This window comes from Parambassis ranga, chromosome 15 (genome assembly GCF_900634625.1).
Source record: "Parambassis ranga chromosome 15, fParRan2.1, whole genome shotgun sequence".
Classification (NCBI taxonomy): Eukaryota; Metazoa; Chordata; class Actinopteri; family Ambassidae; genus Parambassis; species Parambassis ranga.
This window is the reverse complement of record NC_041035.1, coordinates 174,145-187,257: the sequence shown is the minus strand read 5'-3', so window position 1 is coordinate 187,257 and position 13,113 is coordinate 174,145. Positions and strand designations below refer to the sequence as shown.

Below are 13,113 nucleotides of genomic sequence, written 5' to 3'. Positions count from 1 at the left end.
GTGATTTCCTAGTTTTCTATTTTTAATAAATTAAAAAAAAAACTTTTTCCACATTGTCATATGGGGTATTGGGTGTAGAATTTGAGGTAAGAGATTCATTTAATACAACTTGGAATACAACTGGAACTTTCTGGATGCACTGTATAATGTCATTAACCATGGACACTTCAACACTACAAAAAACATTAAACAAAACCAAACTCAAAGGGGTAACAAAAAAGTGCATTCCACTCTTAGACCTCATTCAGACTTGTAATCAATTTATATTTTCACAGTCTGAACAGCACAAAATCTTGTTTCAATCCAGATCAACCCACCTCTCGGAGGTGGGTTGAGCTGGATTCACTGAATGTTGATATCATTTACTATTTTATGCGGCTAGCAACATCATACTGGGTTCACAGGGAAGGTATCTAGGTCACAAGCGACAAGGCCGTGTGTCAACATTTGCCTAACTATGAGTTTATTTTTTTGACATGGCTACAAAGGAATCAACTGCGTTCTGGACAACAGAGGAGACCAAAGTGAAGAAACCACACGATGCATGCATGCATTTAACGATGCGACACCTAGCGGTCTGGACCACAGCAAAGATGCCAGATTGAGCCAGATTGCACACGGACATGCTATAGCCGGATTTGAAAATAGGTCTTAATTCAGTCTGACAGCTGGATTGACTTTCCCCACTCTGAATGCGCTTTGAGACAATTCTGATTGTAAAATGCGCTATATAAATAGAATTGAATTGAAGTGAATGGGGTTATACATCCCAAATGCTGTTCGACTCTCACCCATGGATATAGAATGGCACATGCATTTGCTTTTATTCATAACTCAGTGTTCCAAGTGTGATCATTGTATCATTGCATTAGCATAATGCCACAATTGCAGTAACCTGTCTTGTTTTCTCACTGCTCCCTCTCTGTAGGAGCATGGCATTCCAACAGATATGGGCTATGCAGTAGCTCCGCATCACTCTGGAGTTTATCCAGTTCACAGCCAGCTCTACGAAGCCTGGAAGACTGTATGGGGAAATCAAAGTGACCAGCACAGAGGAATACCCCCATCTCAGGCCAGCTCGATATCGCCGAGGCTTCATCCACAATGGAATCCAGGGCCAGTTTACAGTCCTTGCATTTCATTCATGCTCCTATTAATAACTTATTTCCTGTAAAAACAAAAATAATTGGGGAAGTAAAAATGAAAAGGCAGCTCTTCTCCATTGCTGTGCAGTAAATATGCCATGCTATTTTGGCATTAGGTGTAAGGTTTTATTTTGTTGAACACTACCCTGCAGTACCTACCAATGGAGGGAGTGCAATTAACAGCAGCAATAACAATAACAGCAACTAAATGTTCTGATTTACTTTACCCTGGGTTCTTTCCTGATTTTGCAGGAGTGATCTTAATTGGTTGACCACTCTTGGGGAGGGAAACAATGGTCTGAATTTCCTCCACTTGCCTGACTGTATTTGTCCAACATTTTGGGGTGGTTCTTGTAACCTAAGCAACAGCTTCTGTTTTTTAAGGTCATGTTCTAGAGGTCCACTTGCCATACACAGGACATGTCATATTGGCTCATTTCCGTAATTATTAGATGACTAAGTATTAGGTATGCAACAATCCTTGAAAAGCCTTGGACAAAAGGAGGGTATCCACCCCTTGCTAAGTCCCTTGCTCTGATCTTGACTGCAGGCTGTCAAATGTGGATCCTGTGATGTCTTCAGTCCTGTAGTCAGAGTATAAAATACAGCTGTATGCTTAGTTTAAATTTACTTACTAATATCCCTAATGTTTTTATTGGCTCTCTGTTGACACCAATATTTGGTTTATAATTTTTAAAATAAACAACAATTTGTTGCCATTTGTCAGTTAAAACGAGATTCTTCATGAAAAGCTTTTGGAACGCATACGAATACTGTACAATCAATGATCCCTTTGTGTGTTGTAGGTGTTGCCCAGGCAGACTTGTGGTTTGTTCACCCATACTATATTCTATAACGAATTACCCAGGAGGATCTAAAGAGCTGGACAAAGAGCATCAAAGGAGGAGAACTCTTCCTCACTGTTCTCTGAACCCTGTAAGAAAAACAACCTCAATGCACCTACCAAAGCTGTGAACCTGAGACTGATGAGACCACCTTTAAATTACATTACATTTACATTAAACTAAAGTAGGAAAATTTGCTTGCTGTCAGCTAGATTGTACGAGTTAAATACACAGTATAAATAGAGAATTTCCTCTTTTTAAATTGCGTTTTATCATCCATTTACCGGCCTCTCTCTTCACTTGATGCCCACAGCCTGTCCCGTGACACAGACTTGACTTGTGATGATAACTGCATGTAAATGTAAACTTACCTGTAAATTACGCCTTCTAAATGTTGTCTTCCAAATATTGCCTTCCAAATCCAGATCAGCATCTTCATGACCCACCTCTCCAACTATGGTAATGATCGTCTGGGTCTGTACACCTTTGAGTCTTTGGTGAAGTTTGTCCAATGCTGGACTAACCTGAGGCTCCAGACATTGCCTCCTATTCAACTTGCTGAGCGATACTTCCAGATCTTCCCTGAGGAGAGGGATCCACTCTGGCAGGTGGGTGCATTTCTTTTGTATGTTATCAATTACTAACTTTGCAGAATGTTCCAGAAATACATATTTCTAACTGGAGTCTGCAGCTTGAAATTTGTAGGAGGAGCTACATTTGGCAGATGACCCTTATTGAAGGGCTCTCTCATAGACTCCCATGTTAAAATGACACCGAAATAGCTTAATATTTGAAAAATTATAATTTAAAAAAAAAAACCCAGAATGTCCTCTGTGAGATGAACATTTTGATAGTTGAATGGCTGAAATCGGTCAATGTATGCTGAAGATACACTGCGCCAAAAAACTTACGGAAGAATAAGAAAGAAGAAGAAGAAGAAGAGGGTGAAGAACAAGAGTTTGATTGCCTAGCTAAGGCAATCAAACTAATAAACTGCAATACCCCCCCCAATCATAATAATCAATCATAGAAATTCCTCTAAAACATAGAATAGACTACAGATAGGTAGATATTTTGTTATGTTGTTTTGTAAAAAATGTTATCATGCATTGCACAAATGCATCCTGGGCTGTGATGTTTTCTCCTTACCTTGGTTCTAACCAACTGCCTGCAGTCAAGATCAAAGCAAGGGACGAGGGGTGGATACCCCTTCTTTTGTCTAAGGTTTTCCTCACAGCCCATATATAGGCCGACCTCTAATAGTAAGTATGTCAAAACTCCAATTTCCCCCACTGCTGGTCGAGGCCTCTCAAACAAAGGGGGGAAACATCCTGATATCGGCCATCGACTGACCCTGACCTCTAAACATCGGCGTGCTGGACGTGCTGGATTTTTCTTAGTGCAAACATTATGTTTTGACCAACTTTTTCACTTTAATTTACTTAATTAATTATATATCATTCAGCCTTTTACCGACAATGTGAGCAGTGTGTGAGCAACCAGGGAGTGCAGAGGTTGTTTTGTTCTGTAGCTTAAAACAAGTAGCAGTGGCATAGAAATAACTACAGATCTTGTTTACAGAACTAGTTTATGAGTGACTTATAACAGGACAAGTCCTGGGTGCAGGAACGCTAGCACTGAAGCAGTAACAGTATTCACTTTTTGATGTTAAATAATGAGGAAAAACTGTGTTTTCCAGAATCCTTGTCACGATAAAAGACACAAAGACATCTGGTCTAAAGAGAAGACCTGTGACAGGCTCCCCAAGTTCCTTATCATTGGACCCCAGAAGACAGGTACTGTTCTGTTTCCATTTTCATCTTTATTCTCTTCCGTATACCAGTGTTTCCCAACCTTTTATTGAACCACAACAAATATTTTACATTTAAAACTCCCAGGGCTCATCTTTCTCTTGGTATTTTATGTCATTAACGAAATAGCCATATGTTTTGGGTTCTTGTCTAACTTTAGGGGGTATAGTTCTGCCATCACTGTACTTTGCTGGCATAGACGAACTAAGACAAATTATATGAATAATTTCAGACCAATTAAGTGAAATTGGATAATTTCCCACAGCACACCTGATAATCTTTGATAGCACATCAGTGGTTGGCAAACACTGCCTTATATCAAGACCCTTAATGTGTTAATTTGCATAAATGTCTTTACTCAAAGGCACCACAGCACTTCATTCATTCCTGAACCTTCACCCAGCAATCACCAGCTCCTTCCCCAGTCCCACTACTTTTGAGGAGATCCAGTTCTTCAGTGGAGCAAACTATGACAATGGGATTGACTGGTAAAGACTTCACATACTGTACACGCACAGAATGACTGCAGTGCAATTTGTCCTTCAGTGAACGTTACTTGTGAAAAAATGTCAACAGAATTGAATAACGGTTCCTATATAGTATATACACTTTAAGTGTTGTGTCACTATCTGAATACCAATTATCCATGGATGTGAATTCTAGCATTTTGTGCTCCTCAGGTACATGGACTTCTTCCCATTTCCCTCAATGTCAGCACTGACTTTATGTTTGAAAAGAGTGCCAACTACTTTGACACAGAGGTGGCTCCTAAAAGAGCTTCTGCCCTTCTGCCCAGAGCCAAAATCCTGGCAGTCCTTATCAATCCTTCTGACAGGGCATACTCCTGGTATCAGGTGAGAATCGTCCGATTGTAATATTCCACACATGTCCACTACTGTGTCAGACTACCCAGGTTCCTCAAAGTGGTCTTTTGTTGGCTGTGCTAATGACTACAGCACCAGAGGGCCCACCAGGACCCTGCAGCCCTCAACAACACTTTCCATGCAGTTGTGATGGCAGGCCCCTCAGCCCCCAGGGACCTGCTGGCCCTGCAGAGACGCTGCCTTAATCCTGGGGGCCTATGCCACCCACCTGGAGCGCTGGTTACAGTTCTACCAACCCACCCAGGTAACACAGTCACTTATCTGCTCATGTCACTGTTACTATTGGCTTGTTTTGACAAAACGTTTACTTTTGCTGGCTCACCCAGCTAAGTATTCAAACATGATTCAGAGGTTTAGGTACTTTTTTCTCCTTGCGTGCTTGGTGCTTGGGTTACTCATGGCCCCCAGCAGCCAATCCGAGAAAACCCCTGGTATTGTTTACACACTCAATCAGATGCTGGCTCTAAGACCTCCATCCTTCGTGGTCAGGGCTCGCCGTGCTCGTAAACAACAGGTGGTGCAAACCAAAGCACACATCAAGGAGCGTGTGTGCAGTCTTAACCTGGAGCTTATTGCTATCAGACTTCATCCATATTACTTGCCACAGGAGTTTACCAATGTTATCGCCATCACCGTCTGTGTTCCTCTAACCAGTAAAGCAGACGTAGCCTGTGACGTCATCTACTCGGTCACCACAGACCTGCAGACTAAACATCCCAGTGCCTTCATCTTCATCACATGGGATTTTAGTCAAGCCTGTCTCTCCTCCACTTCCTGTTTATTTCAGCAGCATGTCCAGTGCACAACAAACGACAATGAGAATTTGGATTTATTGTATACAAATGTCACCAATGCAAACACTCCCACTGCTCTTCGTCCTCTGGGCAAGTCTGACCAAAACCTTGTCCTGGTCTCCCCATCATACACACCTGTGTTTCAGCAGCAACCTGTCACTGTGAAGACTGTTAAGAAGTGGTCTGATGGTGCCATGGACTGTCTCTCACTGTGTGATGCCCTGGAAACCATCGACTGGTCAGTTCTGTATAAACCGCTGGAGGAGAGACTGGAGAGAAACCAGACCAGGGACGTGTGGTGTGGGATGAGAGCGATCACTGGCTTCCAGAGGAAAGAAAGACGTGGAGCTGAAGTGAATGTCGACTGAGCTAATGAGTTGAACCAGCTTATCAACAAGTTTGATTCCAGCGGTCCTCCTACTTCTTCTCAGAGGCCCTGTCCACCGAGGACGAGCGCGGGCATATCCTCCAGGTGTTTTAACGCACTTTGTCTCTGTGTGGATGTGGCCTGAGAGACCTTTGGAGTTAAAACTTTAGGCTTGGCTCTGACCTTGAACTTGGTTGTTCTCTAAAAATCTTCATAAAAAAGTCAAAAAGACTGTAGACAGGCAAATGCCGAAGTATAGAGTCTTTATTGCAGATCAAAAATAACACAGCAAAAAGGCCTGAGTTAGCGATTGGTCGCAAAACTGAAGAAGTCAAAACTCGTTCTTTTATAGTTATCAAGCATCTTTTCATTTTCAGCTCAGTGTTTAGAATACCCACACCTTGCTGTGTGTGTGTGTATTATCCCACCCAATGCCTACGTTCACACCCATCTTGCCAGGGCACAGTTTTTACATGCACGACTACAACAGAGCCACTACTCCTCTTATGGTCAGGTGGCATGACATCTGGCTGTGTTCAAGGCCTTTCCCTCAGTGCCTGCGCAGTGGCCAACACCATCCAGCTGAGACATTGAGGGCTAAGTTGGAGAAGATGCAGGTGGATGCTCCCCTTGTCTCACCTGACAGGTTGACCACAGTTTGTGAGACTGCAGAGCTGTGTGTCTGTCACCCTGACAAGCACTGGAGCTCCTCAGGGAACTGTGCTGTCTCCCTCTTCATCACCTACACGGCCGGATTCCAGCATGGAAAATCCCTCCCGTCCCCTCCACAACACTGTGGACAAACTAACAGTTTCAGCAACCTGCAACCTCGTCCTTGATTGTTCTTTGATGTATGTTGCTGGTACTACAACCTAATTTCCCTACGGGGATTAATAAAGTAATTCTTCATCTTAATTCCCGCAGGGGAGGAGAGAAGTCCCAGCTTAATGATTGTCTGCTCTTTGACTGTCTTTAAGAACAAAAAATATTCTTTTGTGGGAAAAAACTCTGCTGCCTGAAGTAGTGAGGTTTGGACGAGGCTGAGCCTATACTGCTAAACTAGTATCTGCAAGAGGGGACCAAAAATGTATCATGATACATTTAACAAAAGTTGGAATGTTAGATTTTGTTATTTATTAGAATGTAGCTGTAGGTCTGTTTTTCTTTCTGGTGTTGTTGCCAGTGATTGATAATACACTCTGTGTGTTCAGGTGCACATCGTGGATGGGGCCTTGCTGCGTTCCAACCCAGCTCTGGTGATGGACGGAATCCAGAGATTCCTGGGTGTCACTCCCTTCAACTACACCCAGGCTCTAATGTTTGTAACATATCACATTCAAACGACCTCACCGTTTATATGTGCTCTATTTATAATTAGTGCAGTTAAATGTTAAATAGTGTTTAGTTGCACTGTATCCTGTTGAGTAACATGCTGTGTCGCAGGTATGATGATAGCAAAGGTTTCTGGTGCCAGCGAGTGGAAGGAGGTCGAGTCAAGTGTCTGGGGAAGAGTAAAGGAAGAAAATACCCGGAAATGAGTTTTGAGGTATGTATGCACCATACTCCCTGCCTCACGCAGTCACTACCAGTGTCTCACTTCAGGTGCTGCATCCTTTGAAGAACGCATTTATAGATATAGAGTCTCAACAAGGCCGTCCCATTACAAAGGCCCCTTCAACTGTGGCCGAGTAATGCAGCTATGTTTCCCTAGTAGCTAGGGCTTCAAGGTTTCTAGTCAATTTAACATTAATTCAACACCAGTTCTGTTTATTTATGAGAGAGTTTCACAAAAGTTTCATAATGAAAGCTCCACACATTAATACAACACAAAGTTTACATTATTTAAATTAAGTGTTTTGGTTTACCTGCCTGGTCTGGTGAGACTAACACAGAGGATGCAGACTTATATTTAAAAAAGATTTTATGAATGAATATTGGATCTTAATAGCTTTTCTTAACCTTGCCCTAGGTAGCACAGGGTGTCTTCACAGCCCTTCACAGCCCATCACACCATTCATTGCACATTGGATATGTTAGCTTAAAAGAAACAAATGTTCCATTGTATGCTGCATCACATGATCTGTCCAGGCCCAGGGTAGACTAGCTTCATACTGGATTCAATAAAAAGCTGCCGGGATCTGTGTCAGCAGCATGACTGAGAAGCAAAGCAGACTGAACAGACTTCTTTCTTTAAGTTGAGAAAGCAGTGTTATACAGCTCTATATTATAGAGCTATTATACAGGTACAGCTCCTGTTCATACAACATATTCCTTCAGTAACTGAAATTATTTTTCACTACACTGATCAGCCGTATTATTATGACCATTGACAGGTGAAGTGAATCATTCTGATCATTGTGGTGCCTCTGGTTATTCCATTCAAGACTTCCCAAGAAGACTGCTAATTGCTGTGGCTTTAGGATCTGGATAAATAATCAAAAAAACCAAATGGAACTGAGGACTACAGCCAAATGTACACATCCACGGTAGCTGTCAAGGTTGCTCAGCTACAGGAGTAGGACTTCATGAATCCTGGTGATGCAGATGGGATCTCATCTACAGGCTCAATGGTCTTGTTTAATAACACTCCATTGTGGACCATGAAGGCCACTCTTCTTTAGACAGTGCCCAGCACCTGAAATGAGACAGCTATTGTCTGGCTTGTGGAATATGTATGTTGACTCATCGAACACATCATTTAATTACCCTGGACACACGCAAATTGATTTTGACCACATTACCACACTACTTAAATCTGAACTTAAGCAGCTCTCAGAGTAGTAGTCGTTTTTATATCGAGGCTGTTGGGGGGACTAGGCAACACTTGATGGACCAGCACTGTTGTTAAATGTTTTTCTACAGTATAATTGTGCTTCCTCTGACTGTTTCCAACCTTTCTGTGTGTGTGTGTGTGGGTGTGTGCATTTATGTGTGCTTGCAGTCACGTGCCTTTCTGGCAGAGTATTACCGGGAGCATAACGTGGAGCTTCAGCATTTGCTAAATCGGTTAGGTCAACCGCTGCCATCCTGGCTCCGTCAAGAACTCCAAAGCACAAGCTGGAGCTGAGGTGGCAAGCTCTCACACACAGACAAACCACAGAGAAGATGGGGCCAACATATGGATCTGGATCAGAATGGACTGTTTCAGACGGACTTTTTAGTGGCTCCTGGAGTGCTGGACAACAAGAGGCCTCTTTGAGAGGTTAACATGTTGGACTCCCTCCTCGTGACCTGTTGTTTCTCCAGGCCTCGGGCAGCCTTCAGCCCCACACTTTACACAAGGACTGTGTAAGTAGCAGCTGTGTGCATGAAGAACATGAAACCAGCCTTAATGTGATGGATAACTTCACATTGTGAGACGGGATGTGGGTTGTATAGTTGTATACAGGACTAACATGCACAAACACATCTCAAGAAGAAGATTGTAAAGTAGTCCATTTTAAAGCAGTGTGTATGCTAAGGTGAGAAACAGAATATCCAGTAAACACAGAGTCCATGAACAGGTTTTATGGTTATGTCTACTTTGTCCTTTTATCCTGTCCTTCATTTTCACTTTCTGATGATCATTTTACAGTTGAGTTACAGGTCAGTGTAAGTACCACACGTTAATGTCCGGCACATGGTTGGGTTTTCCAGGCTGTGCCCACACTGACATCCCGACCATGAGCAGTTCTTCTTTGTGAAGATGGTCTTTGAATGATCTTCTCCCCCTGGTTTTAGTCACACAGTGTGTGCTCTACAAATGGTTTTTAAGCTATTTGATACAAGAATCAGTGTGATTTCTGAGCTGCTGAGACTTATAGGTACTTTAGTATGGAGGCATTGTACCAAGCTGAGAAGATGAAAGTACAAATATTTTTTAACCCTTAACTGTTGGCCTACCAGTATTTGACCTTTGAGTTTTGTAATGAGAAACTTAAGGAGTGTTGTAGTCAGAAGCTCTTTTATGATGCTGAATGAACGGATGGAGACAAACCCTTCAAACATCTGGGACACATTGAGTTGATGTGTCCTGGTTTATAATTATACTTGAAGCAGGGATGACATCAGGGCTACGAACATGAACACAACCAACTCCTACTGTGGGGACGCATTTTTAACACTGAGAATACACAGTGTAAAAAGGCCAGAGGTGCACACCTGACATGATGCCGTCTGTGTCAGCTGTTTAAAACCTAGTGTTTGACTGTGAGAGGGTGGTTGGAACATCGGCCATAGAGAGCGTTAATATCTTCCCAAAACCACCACAGATTTCCAGACTCACCTGCCTCTACAGAAGTCAAAGCTGTTACAGGATGCAGATATCAGAGCCAGTGTGGACCAATCAGAAGCTGCTGTCTTGTTAGTTTCAGTTTGTTTTGTATAAATGTCAGAAAGACCAACACTGTATTATCTGTAATAAACACATAGAGGTTGGAGTCCTCCCGTTTGGTTTTGACTCAGTGTTTCAGGTCTTTCAGTGCTGTCTAAACGTACAGCAGTTATAAAGTATGAGCATTGTTTTTCTTTTCTGTATAGGTGATGAGCTTGATCCACCAAACAGGATAAACATGCTTGCCTGTAGGGAGGAACACATCAGCAAGTTTACACTGCTGATCCTGTCCTTAAGTTGCTGGTGGTTAATAAACATGGTCATAAAAACACTGTACATTACTTTAGGGCCACAGTGTGTCCAACACATGTACAATGTATACATCAAATGGTAGGGATTTTGGTGGGTCATTCATTGTGATGGCTCTTTGGATCAGGTCACGATAAAATCCTGAAGCTAAAGACCTTTCTATGCTGCAAAAACGGGAGCGCCCCAGTTTTCCCTTTTTTATTGAAAACTTGAGCAGTGAATGAATGAAATGGTACATAGGTAACTCTAAACAGAATGTATGTACATTTCAGAACATTATCATCAGGTGTCAAAGTACCAGTAGTTTCCTCCACCATCATTTGACCGGCATCGATGCAGAAATATTACAGAGCCCATGAGCACCAGACATGGGCTCTGTAATATTTCTGCATCGATGCAACTGAATTTTTTTAATACAACTTGTAGTAAACATTAGTTTGATTTTCCTTGGAACTAGTCGTTTCTAATTGACCCACCCCCGTTTAATGAGCAAGAGACTGGTCCAGCGACCACAGCAGTTGCAGCAGCTGCTTTCTAGTAACATTATACAATATGGCTACTCCCATTCACAATGAATAGATATCTAGTTCAATTGATTATAACCTCTAAATATTAACTGATTGACAGAGGGAAATAAAGCCGTCAGACACAGCCACACAAGAAAATGCATCCCTCAGGGAAATTCGGGTACCAACAGCAATACGACAGTAAGTAAGAGCAGGATTAGCACTAAGAGATCCCAGTATAAATAGAATATAATAAAAGATCAGAGGGATTCTGTACAAACATTGCACAGCAGCTTAGATGGTACAGATGGATTATTGCACATATACATTATTACACATGTGTTGTATCAGGCAGGCTCCTCCTTCCTCCTCTTTAGTTGTAAAGTTGATGGATCAGGGGACAAAGGAGTCTGAGTCTGTTGGTCCTGCTCTTGGGGAGGAGCAGCCTGTGACTGTTCAGGCTCCTGTGAGCGCTGATGACAGTGTGCAGAGGATGACTGGCAGGGACGTGCAGAGACCTTTGGACGGGCAGGTGCTCAAAGTGAAAACAGGGCACATGGAGCATGAGTTTGAAACAGCATACAGAAACACACCGTACAAAACTGGTTGAATGGAACCAACCCCTATTAATAAAGGAGGGGTGGAGGTACAGCCCATATCCACAAAGCCATAATTCAAGCTGTACATTTAGGACGTATGAAGGTAATGTGTTAAATTGAATTTATAAGGTGTCAAAATATTGGGAGGGGGTACCCCTGAGGGGGCGGGGTCGGGGGGTCCTCCCCCAGAAAATAAAGTAGAAGCCATTTCCTACATTCTGGTGGATTTCAACACCTATTTCACCGACAGAAGTAAAGGGTTAACTCAACAACTATTACTGAGAGAATCAATAATAACTTTAGGCAATGATGACAAATACAAAACAAACCGAAAATGAAACAGTTCTGTCATCAAGATTATTCTAACAAACCAGGTTTACTGTTACTTTCTACCTCTGTCTGCCTAACCACAAAAAGCACACTTCTGTTTCACTGTATTCCAGTTAGAGCATCAGCTGCCATACATCTGTGCTGAATGAAGTGACTGACACACAAAGGGAGGATCGATACAGAAGGAAACCCGCTCCCTGTCACTCCTGGCCTGCCCTATAGGCCATAACATCTGCTGCACGGTGTGCTGCAGCTGAACCTCAGACCTCACCTGGCAACAAGAAGTTCTTTTTTCTGATTGGCTGACAGGTCGCTGATTGCTACAGCTGTGAGCAGTGCTGTCGGTTGTCTGGTTAACTTGTTAGAGGTGTGTGCAGTCTGACGTCACACTGGCTCACTTCACTTCGTCATCCTGAAAACCATCCAGCAGTTTCCTCCCTCGGTGTCGCCACCAGCAGTGGCCGACCGTCTCCCAGCTTGGCAGCACTCAGCTACAGGGCACGTCGTGGATCATGTGACCGACCTACGTAGATCTAAGTTATTATTATCGGTCCATTTACTGTTCTTTTGGACCACACAGGCTTACTGTCACACAATAACGATATAAAATAAAATAAAATTCACTTTGACAAACGGCTGTGACTCGGCCCTTGTCCTGGGTTTGGGGTTTCTTTGGGTCATTTCTTAGTTGGTTTTTTATGATTTAGTTTTGTATTTTGGGGGTTTTCTCACTTGTATCCTCTGCCTGCACTTGAGTCCTCTCTCAATCCTGATCAGGAATATATACAGCTGGTACTATCAGCATGACAATGACACTTCATGCTGTGCTTCTGAATGATATTCCCTAAAGGGAGCATGAACAAAGTCAAGTCTTTCTCATAAGTATGATTTAAACTAGCCTTGCTGTCCCTGTAATCCTAATCTCATGTTCTAATCTGTGCAGTAAAATGCTGTGATCTACTGTGTCAAAGGCAGCACTGAAAGTAGAACAAGTACAGAGACCAGTCCAGTCTGATGCCGTGAGGAAGTCATTGGTGACTGCAACCATGTTTCCCCACCAGAACGGATGAAGCTGCTTGGAGGAGCAGCAAAACATCTTAGAGAAAACTCTACAAGTCCGGTTGACTTGCTTCATGTTCTTGAAAGTTCTGACTTTATTCCAATTTTGAGCAGGCACATGAAACAAGCAGTTTGTGTGAGGAAATCGTTGA

General features: G+C 42.7%; 1 pseudogene; it reads left to right on the top strand.

The window, feature by feature from the left end:
• Positions 1–10,264, top strand: part of LOC114447081 (bifunctional heparan sulfate N-deacetylase/N-sulfotransferase 2-like) — a 28,403-nt pseudogene extending 18,139 nt beyond the window's left edge.
• Positions 10,265–13,113: the final 2,849 nt, after the last annotated feature.